The sequence below is a fragment of the Lycium barbarum genome, chromosome 1 (genome assembly GCF_019175385.1).
Source record: "Lycium barbarum isolate Lr01 chromosome 1, ASM1917538v2, whole genome shotgun sequence".
NCBI classification, from domain to species: domain Eukaryota; kingdom Viridiplantae; phylum Streptophyta; class Magnoliopsida; order Solanales; family Solanaceae; genus Lycium; species Lycium barbarum.
This window is the reverse complement of record NC_083337.1, coordinates 132343367-132353183: the sequence shown is the minus strand read 5'-3', so window position 1 is coordinate 132353183 and position 9817 is coordinate 132343367.

Sequence of the window (9817 nt, the reverse complement as noted above, 5' to 3'; positions counted from 1 at the left end):
GAGAATGAATAGGATGAGTTCGACAAGAAACTCAAAGCCTAGTCCACTCTCTCTCAAGACTTGGGTAAGTCACACCTATGTGTCAAACATGCCCTTAAGTGACACCTCTTGATAATGACCTTCAAATCTCACTCTATCTACTCAAATGTAATCAGATTTCTAGCTATGTGTAAACCAAGTGAGCATTCTTTTTAAAACAACAATTTTTCATAGACTCAAAGCTTTAAAGCATGGATACCCTTTAACAGACCCCTAGTGAGGGCAAACAAAGCTACAAACTAGCTTTTCTTTTTTTTTTTTTTTTTTTTTTTTTTTTTTACAAAACATCAATTTGCTCATAGGCAGACCAGATTCCAAAAGGGACATAGTATATTTGTTGGTTCACATAATGTAATCAGAGTATTTGCTCATTCTTAATGGGAAAGACACCAATTAAGCAATACATAGTTAGTAAGCTACCAATTTGAAATATGTATATAGTTTTTAAAGCAAAAGTCACAAACTCAAACTGATGAGCATGGTTTAACTGTTACACAGACCAAGCTATGACAAACTCCAACCATGATCTGACAGACTAGCATGAGGCAAACATGGACCAAACAGCTCTTAATAACCACTTATGTGCATGAGCATGGTAAACAAAGATCATGAACTCACTTAACTTAAACAGGTTAATGAAACAGACAGGATCAACGGTTTTGAATCAATAAACCTTAGAAATTGGTAAGCACTTTTAGATAGAACTAACAAACTAATAGATTAAATGATCTCAAACAAACAAGACGATACTTTTTGACATGATTAATAGGAATTATAAGCCAACTAACCTCACACAGGTAGATACTCAGACCTGATTAGCATGTTATAAATCAGCTAATTCTAAATAGATAAGTGCTTAGACATGATTAATGGAGGTTGTAAAATGCTAATCCTATTTGAAGAATTAAGCTATGAACACCCAATCTAGTTAAACAGACAAGCGTGGTTAATAATCAATTAAGTTGAACATAACAATAATCAAATAACATGATTAACACCTAAGCGGTCCTGAACAAATACCAAAGACAAAATTAAACTAAAAAATTAAAATACTACAGGGTAATAAACTCACATAATAGCAATTTAAGACATAAGTACTAAAATTAATTAAAAGAAAGGGGATTATCTTTTCGAAGTGCAGCCCGTCGTTGAGAATGGAATTGAAAGATGCTTTTGCTCCTCAAACCCAAATTGCTCAAACCACACAAACAAAAGAAAAAGAAAATATTTAAAAATTTAACTTAACTCAGGAAAGATTAAAGTTTTTTTAGTAGATGGTGTTCCGATTTCTTTGTGTGAATCTCATGATATTTCAATGTTCTCCTCCTTCAAATGGTAGAATTGGGGTTCTTTATATAGAAACCCCAAGATCTTCAAACCCTAGTCCATAAACGATGTGGGCGTATAGCAAATCTGAGATTTGCTTCTCTCAACAACACATCTAATGACTAGGAAACAAGCACACCAACGATTTAACGGTCAGATTCGACCTACTCGAGGTCAACCCGAGTGATTTTTGAAGAACCAATGAAAAATCGATATTCAAACACATGCAAACAAAAAATCATTAAGGATCTTCAGAGCTTTTGACCGTTGATTCGCAAAAAGCAAAGAGAAAATGAAACTATGTCGTGTTTGGGGTGAACATTGGGTGGTCATAGATGAGAAATGACAGAGCATTTAATGCTCTTTCCATTCTCGACCAACGTCACAACTGTAGAACCCAGGTGGACCCTCATCTTTGCCAAATCCGGTATCGATGATGAGGAGAGAGAAGGGAGAGACATGGCGGCACTAGGGTTTGGAGAGGAAACCCCTCTTCAAACTCTTAGGCTTCGTTTGGTCTTTAGCCTGAAGAGAATGAGGGGTATTCCCCCCTTAAACGCATTCGTGGGCCGGGTCAGTCCGTATTTAGACGGGGTCTGGCCAATTTTTTTTAAAAAGGGAAGGGCAGCCCACTTGTATACACAGTATATATGTATACGCACATATATACTTATATACTTGTGTATACATGCGTATACATGGAAGGGTAAAAATGACACTTTTTAAAAGATAGCCCAAATATTGAAAGTGTCTATTGATTAAACATTTCAATTATGACTTGATAATGACCAATTGACCAATTAAGAGCTAATTTGCGAAAAATGACCTCAGTTAAACTTAAACCATGAATTTGGTTATTTAATTAAGGCCATAATTGTCCAAACAATTAGCTATTTCGATTGTAGCCACTACTAGTCTCATAATCAGCAATTTATGGAATTAACCATAATTATATACCCAATTAATTATGAAAAATGCCAAATTAAGAATTGAGGGGTAAAATTATTAATGCATTTAATTAATCAGATTCCTTGAACTAAACGGGGTAAAATATTTGCCAATTGATTTATGACAAATCAAACAATTAAATAAATAATTATTTTAAACTATTTCCTTGATTATATTTAGCAAATATATCATAATTGTTGCAAATTTATTTCCAAATGATTTATAACATTATAGAAACTATTTTACCAAATAATAATGGTAAAATATTATATGAATAATTTTATAAAATCATTTTGACTTCTAAAAAAATACATACTTCACTCTGTTTATTATTCAAGGACTCGTGGTAATTACAATAAATTGTGGGAGGTCAAAAATTAGGTCTCAACAGTGGTGTCAAAGGATGAGATCATGGTTGATCCAAAAAGATTGAGGCCGTTAGGGATTGGGCGAGGCCCACTACAGTGACTGAGATTCGATGCTTCGTGAGTTTGGCTAGTTACTACCGTCGGTTAGTGAAAGGGTTTGCTTCTATTTCTTGTCACCTGACCAGATTGACTCAGAAGGAGGTTGCTTTCTAGTGATCCGATGCTTGTGAAGAGAGCTTCCAAAAACTCAAGACCTGGTTAACTACAACCCCTATTTTGGCATTGCTCGTGGAGGGTAAGGATTTCTCAGTTTATTATGATGCGTCCCGTGTTTGTTTGGGTGCCGTGTTGATGCAAGAGGGCAAGGTCATTGCCTATACTTCTAGGCCGTTGAATATCCATAAGAAGAACTACCCTACTCATGACTTAGAATTCGCAGCGGTAGTCTTAGCTTTGAAGATTTTGAGGCATTATCTATATGGGGTCCATTGTAAGGTATTTACTGATCACCGCAACCTTCAGCACGTGTTCTGTCAGAGGGATCTCAATTCCAGGCAGCGTAGGTGGATGGAGCTACTGAAGGATTATGATATCACTGTTCTTTACCATTCGGGTAAAACTAGTATGGTAGTTGATGCATTGAGCAGAAAGGCAGTGAGTACGGACAGTTTAGCTCGTTTGGTTGCTTCAGAGGGTCCTTAGTGATGCAAGCTATGCGTCCACCAAACACAGTATGGAGGGACTTGGTTGTGTACTGGTTCCCTTATGCAATGCAGTATGTGAAGGACACAGGATGTTACCGTGGAAAAATCCTTGCTCATAGGATTAAAAACCACGACCTACCCAGTAAGATTTCAATTCCATTACACGAGAAACTTCAGGTTTCAACTCTATCGTAAGCTAGGAACTAACTCCCATAATCCCTCACCCTTACAATAACGCTTATGTAACCTAGGAACTAGCTCCCACAATCTCTCGACCCTAGCAATACTCCGATTGCAAGCAGCTCCACTTAGCTAACTCTAGCTAAGGACACTAATACACTTGGACTAATCCTAGCCTAACGTACAACATCTTGAGGAAACACACTTCCCACAAGCACCCTATGAGACTTTTGATCTACTTACAAACAGATTTCTTTAAAGAGAAGAGTAGGTTTACAATTTAAGCACAAAATAACAAAGACTCACAACAATATAAAAAACTTAGACTAAATATTGTGTCTGGATCAGGGTTTTCAACTTGTAGGTGACTTTGTTCTTGAGAGATCTTGAGAACTTGTGTCGACAGCTTTGCACGATTTACATTAGCTTTTTAAGTCTGCTCAATATATTGCCATCATGTTGTATATATAGTGGGAGTGTGTGGGATGGATAGAGACCACTCATTCACTTTGACCTAAAGCATGGGCCAACTCACAGCTGTACTTGTGTGCAGCAAGTGGCTCGACTTTACAGTTGTTCTCTACTGAAGGTGCAAGGTGTACAGAGAGCAGATTACAGACCAGGTTTCTATCTGGTTCTGAAATAGTTTGACAATCATCGAAATATAAATGCACTTGGAACTATAAATTTCTCCCTTTTTGATGATGACAAACTCGTAGACTATGTTCCCCTTGAGAACCAGCTTCCTACTTGTTCCCCTTGCGAAGCAGACCATCATTGTCAAGGTACTTGCAACATGTTAGCAATATAATACTATTTACAATTGGAAGAAAACAATTGCCACAATATCATCACATATCAATCTTCCAGTTCTTCCCTATGTTGCCTTTGAGAACCAGCTTCCCACTTGTTCCCCTTAATCACCGCATGTTCTGTTCTGTTCACTTTATCACTACACAATTATATCTTCCCCCTTTTAGCATCATCAAAAAGATTAAAGCATAGCCAACAATAAGTGTAGATAAACTAACTCAGAGCTACAGAGGCAACAAAATCATGAGTAAGATTAAGGAAAGCAAGCTAGCAATAATGCATAAGAACACAACAATATGCAATAGATAAATCAGCATAAATGCAAATAGTAATCAATTAAGTATACATAAATGATAGTTAAGCTGCAAATCTGCCAAAATTCAAGAAAAGGGGACGTCAAATTTATGTAAAGGGATGGGGCTAGGAAGGATTTTCTAGACAGTGTGGAGACTTGAAAGGGATGAACAAGTATAGGTCAATTTCTATGGGCTTGGAGATCCTTCATCATCTCATCTCTGAATGTGTCCACTTAAGTTTTCAACTGATCCCTCTTTGCTCGTAGCTTCTCTATTTCTTCTTTTGCTTTTGGACCTGAACTTGAACCTGGTTCTTTTAGTCGTTCAGACAGTTGGGCTTTTAGAAGGGCATTTTCCTCCCTAAGCTATTTAAGCTCTGCATTTGCCGCTTCTTGGGCTTCAATTAGAATTGAAAGGGTGTATGGACTGTCAGCACCTGGTCCCTGTGGAAAAAAATCACACCCCTTCAAGGTGGCCAGAGAGAACACATGGTCCTTAGTTCCCAAAGAGGCTCTACCAGTTCTTACATTAAAATGAGCAAGGACTTTCGTTAAGAAAAATCCATAAGGGAGACCAGGTCCTCCTTGCACGATTTGTGCCACCTTACTCATTCTCTCTATCATGATGCTCGGTAAGTTGATTAGTTCAAAAGATATCGAGGCTTCCATCAGAACCAGGTCTGTGACCGTGACGGTAGTTTGCTTACGCTTGAATTCTCCTGATCCTGTGAACTATATAGAATTGCTTACGCTTGAATTCTCCTGATCCTTACATGCATATATACCTGTAATGGTACAGAAGTGAGTTAGATATAGCCAAAAACACTTGTCATCAGTGTACCCTTTCACTTATTGTAGCTATTTTGAGTGATAGCTATCTGCAGCATTGTTTATCAGATATCCTTCCTTTAACATCACACCACACACATCCTGCTATAAGCTCTTTGAGGGTAGACTTCTTAACCATAGTTGCACCTTGGAGCTATCACAATTCATCAGTTTATGCTGACTGCTCCTTCTTTCTCCCACCTTGTTAAGCAACGCTAGTGATTAGATTTGGGAACCCAAACCAGCTTGGGTCCTTTGTTGTTATGGAAGGGGTGAATCAGACTCCTTTTAACCTATACGGGCAACACATTCCTTCTCTTCTTCAAATTCCCTTTCTTTTAAGGACCTGCTCCTTTCACTCTGGTTTCCTTCTTGACAACACTCCTATTCTTTCGAACAACGTCAGCCTTTATCTAGTAGGACTCTTGGTGATGACTTATTTACCCGCAAAGAGGCAATGGATGCTCTTTAGTTGTAGGAACATGTTTGTTGTAGAGATCATAGGGCATCTTCTCCTTCTCACAGCTAAGTCCTCTTCTATAATTTCCATTTTTCTCATTTCTGGAGGAGATTGCGTCAAGACCAGGTCCACTTGAGAGTTTTTAAAGGTTAAACTTAGCCCTTTTCAGATATTTTCTTAGCAGTTCGTTCTTCTCAATATCAGCAGTAAGAGTTGACTTTGCTTTCTTTAGTTCAACTTCAAGCTCTAAGGAAGTCTCACTTGCTACTCCTCTTCTTTAGGAGGAGGTTTCCATCTCTTTTCTCACTTGTCATTCCAACAAGATATTTTGTTGGTTTGTCTCAAACACATGTTTCTCTATTTCTTTTGTTATCAGGCACGGGTCCTCTTTATCCAGTTGTATTTCATCAAGAGCAAAATTTAACTTCTTTCTCTCAGCAACCAGAGCATGATAAGCATTAATTAACACACCTGAGAATGATATGAGTTTTTTCTTAGAGTAATCTCTCAGGTTTTTCTTTATATTGAAGAAATTTACCTATTTGTTCTCATTATCAACATCATCTGTGTCAGATTTAGCCGTGACTGAAAGATCTGACTTATGCTCAGTTGCTCCATCATCAATTGCCATCATGGACTAGTCCCCTTTATCATTTTCATCCTCAGACTCACTTGAGGAGTCCCCAGGCTGCAAGTGCTTGTGTCACGATCTCATCAGCGGCCTCTTTTCTTCTCAAACTCCTGTAGAGGACCTGGTTCCTCTTTGCAGTCCTGTCATAGTTGTCGTGCTTATTTTGAGGACAATCCTTCAGGAAATGACTAGGTTTCCCACACTTGTGACAGAAGTAGTCGTTTATTCTGGGGTTTTCTGTTTTGGGGAACATGCCATTTTTCTTTATCATCTTGTGAAACCTCTGTGTGAGATAAGCCATTTCGGAGTCATCATCACTAGACTCTCCCTTTGTAGCTTTGAGAACCAGGCTCTTCTCTTTCTTCACCTCATTCTTTTCTGCCTTCTTCATGTTCATCTTCATCTCGTACGTCTTGAGGTTTCCAACAAGCTTATCGACAATAACATATCTAGATCTTTGGCTTCAGAGATAGCATTTACCTTTCCATCCCAGGAGTCAGGTAGCATTTACCTTGCTATCCAGGAGTCAGGTAATACATCAAGCATCTTCCTCACCAGCTTGGTAGTGGTGATGACTTCTCCAAGAGACTAAAGCTCATTAACTATGGAGGTAAATATGGTGTGCATCTCATGAGTGGATTCGCTCTCTTTCATCTTGAACATCTCATACTCAGTGGTGAGCATATCGATCTTGGAGCTTTTTACCTGAGTTGTTCCTTTATGAGCAGTTTGGAGACCTTCCCATATCTCTTTTATGGATAAACAAGCTGAGACTCGATTGTACTCATCCGGTCCTATTCCACACCGAAGAATCTTCTTGTCTTTATAGTTTTTTTCCACTTTCTTCCTATAAGTTTCATTGTATTCTTTTCTTGTTTTGACAATGGTCTTTCTGCCGTCTTCACTTGTATGAACTGGATATAGGGACCATCACCGATGATATCCAAAAGCTCAAAATCTTCGGCCATGATGAAGTGGTGCATTCTTGTCTTCCACCACCAATAATATTTTCCATTAAATCTGGGTGGCCTGGTGAAAAACTGTCCTTCTTCCATATTTGGTGGGGCTGCTATTTTACATATTCTTCTAGGTGTTAACCTTTTAGAAGGCACCTGCTCTGATACCAATTGATGCAGGCTATGCGTCCACCAAACACAGTATAGAGGGACCTGGTTGTGTGCCAGTTCCCTTATGCAATGCAGTATCTGAAGGACACAGGATGTTACTGTGGAAAACTCTTTGCTCAAGGGATTAAAAATCACGACTTATCCCAGTAGAATTTCAACTCCACTACCCGAGCAACTTTAGGTTACAACTCTATCGTAAACTAGGAACTAACTCCCATAATCCCTCATCTTCACAATAACACTTATGTAACCTAGGAACTAACTCACATAGTCCTTCAACCATTGCAATACTCTGATTGCAAGTAACTCTACTTATCTAACTCGAGCTAAGGACATTAATACATTTAGACTAATTCTAGCCTAATGTACCACTCAAAAACTTGAGGAAACACACTTCCAACAAGTACCCTTTGAGACTGTTGATCCACCTACAAACATCTTCCATTAAAGAGAAGAGTATGTTCACAATTTAAGCACAAACGAATAAAGACTCACAGAACATAGACTAAATCTTGTGTCTGGATCAAGTTCTTAAACTTGTAGGTGACTTTGTTCTTGAGAGATCTTGAGAACTTGTGACGACAGTTTTGCACAATTTAGATTAGGTTTTCAAGTCTGCTCAATATGTTGCCATCACGTTATATATATAGTGGGAGCATGTGGATGGATAGAGACCACTCATTCACTTTGACCTAAAGCATGAGTCAACTCACGGCTATACTTGTGTGTAGTAAATGGCACGACTTTATAGTTGTTCTCTACTGACAAGGCAAGGTGCACAGAGAGCAGATTACAAACTAGGTCTCTATCTGATTCTGACACAGTTTGACAATCATCAAAACACTAATGGATTTGGAGCTATCATTTAGCCATAGAGGTTTAGACTCTTTCTAACAGTCTTTCAGACCATGACTACTGCAAGCCAGTTGTTATGGGATAGGTTAGAGTGGGTGGAGGCCGAGCTTGACGCTGGTTGGGGGTGGATGCCAGCCCTTAAAACTTTTTGCGCCCGACTCAAAGCCTGGAACCAGCGCCTGGTGCTTCGCCTAGAGGCTTCAGGACTTTTCCATTGTCCACACCGAGTATGAGGTTTTTCAAGGCATCGAGGAGGGATTGATTGACATCTCCTCGGCCCTAATAGATGCAGAGGTGGATTTGGTTGCAACCGAGGCGGATATGGACGATCTTCGTGATGAAACACCCTCTTCCTCTGATGCCTCCGCTGGCTCCTCATGCGGTGAAGATGCTCCCCCTCCTCTCGACTTAGCGTTATAAGTCTTGAACCTTTTTGACATTGGTTTGGAGGCCTTTTGTAGCATGCCTTGGGAAGATAACTATCTTCCACTTTGCGAATTTTCTGTGGGCCTACGTGCCCCTTATGAATTCTTTTGTTTTTATTCTGGCCTTCGTGCCATTTGTGTTTAATGGATATTTCAGGGTTGTGTGCCCTATCAACTTTGGTTTTGAGCATCTGTACTTCATTTTTTGGGATCTCTAAGGCATGCGTGTCTTTAAGTATTTTTTGTATGAGCTTTCACGCTCTCTTTGCTCCTCATTCAATGACAATTATTAGTTTGTTTTCAACCTTGCGTTCTTGTTACTGCGTTTGACATGCGCTTAGTTTTTGCAACAATTGTGACGATAAAATGACCTGTTGACTTGTTATTTTTCACTTAACCATCAGGACGTGACCGCTATGCTCGTCTACCAGAACTATGCTAATATTTGGGCGCTCGTTGTTTAAGTTAAGACATTATGACCGGTGTATGCTTATGTAGTTTTTGCGTTTTGTGTTTGAGCTCGGCATTCCCAACCCAATCCAGGAATGTCACTTCCGGAAATACTTTTGTGATATTGGGGATCTAATCATCCAATTCGCCATTAAAAAAAAAGCCCTCAATTTTTGGTGTTAACGGAGAGGACGTCCCGACCCTATTTAATGGCACAAAGATTCATAGAACCTGCATGCTCGGAGGCTCTATGGTTGTGTACTCTATTAGAAGTGGTTTTGCAGGGTCGTGAGGCTTCCGAGTTTGGTTTTGCCTCGAAAGTTTTTTTTTTATATTGCTTTTGATGACAATAACTAAGAAATAAGTGG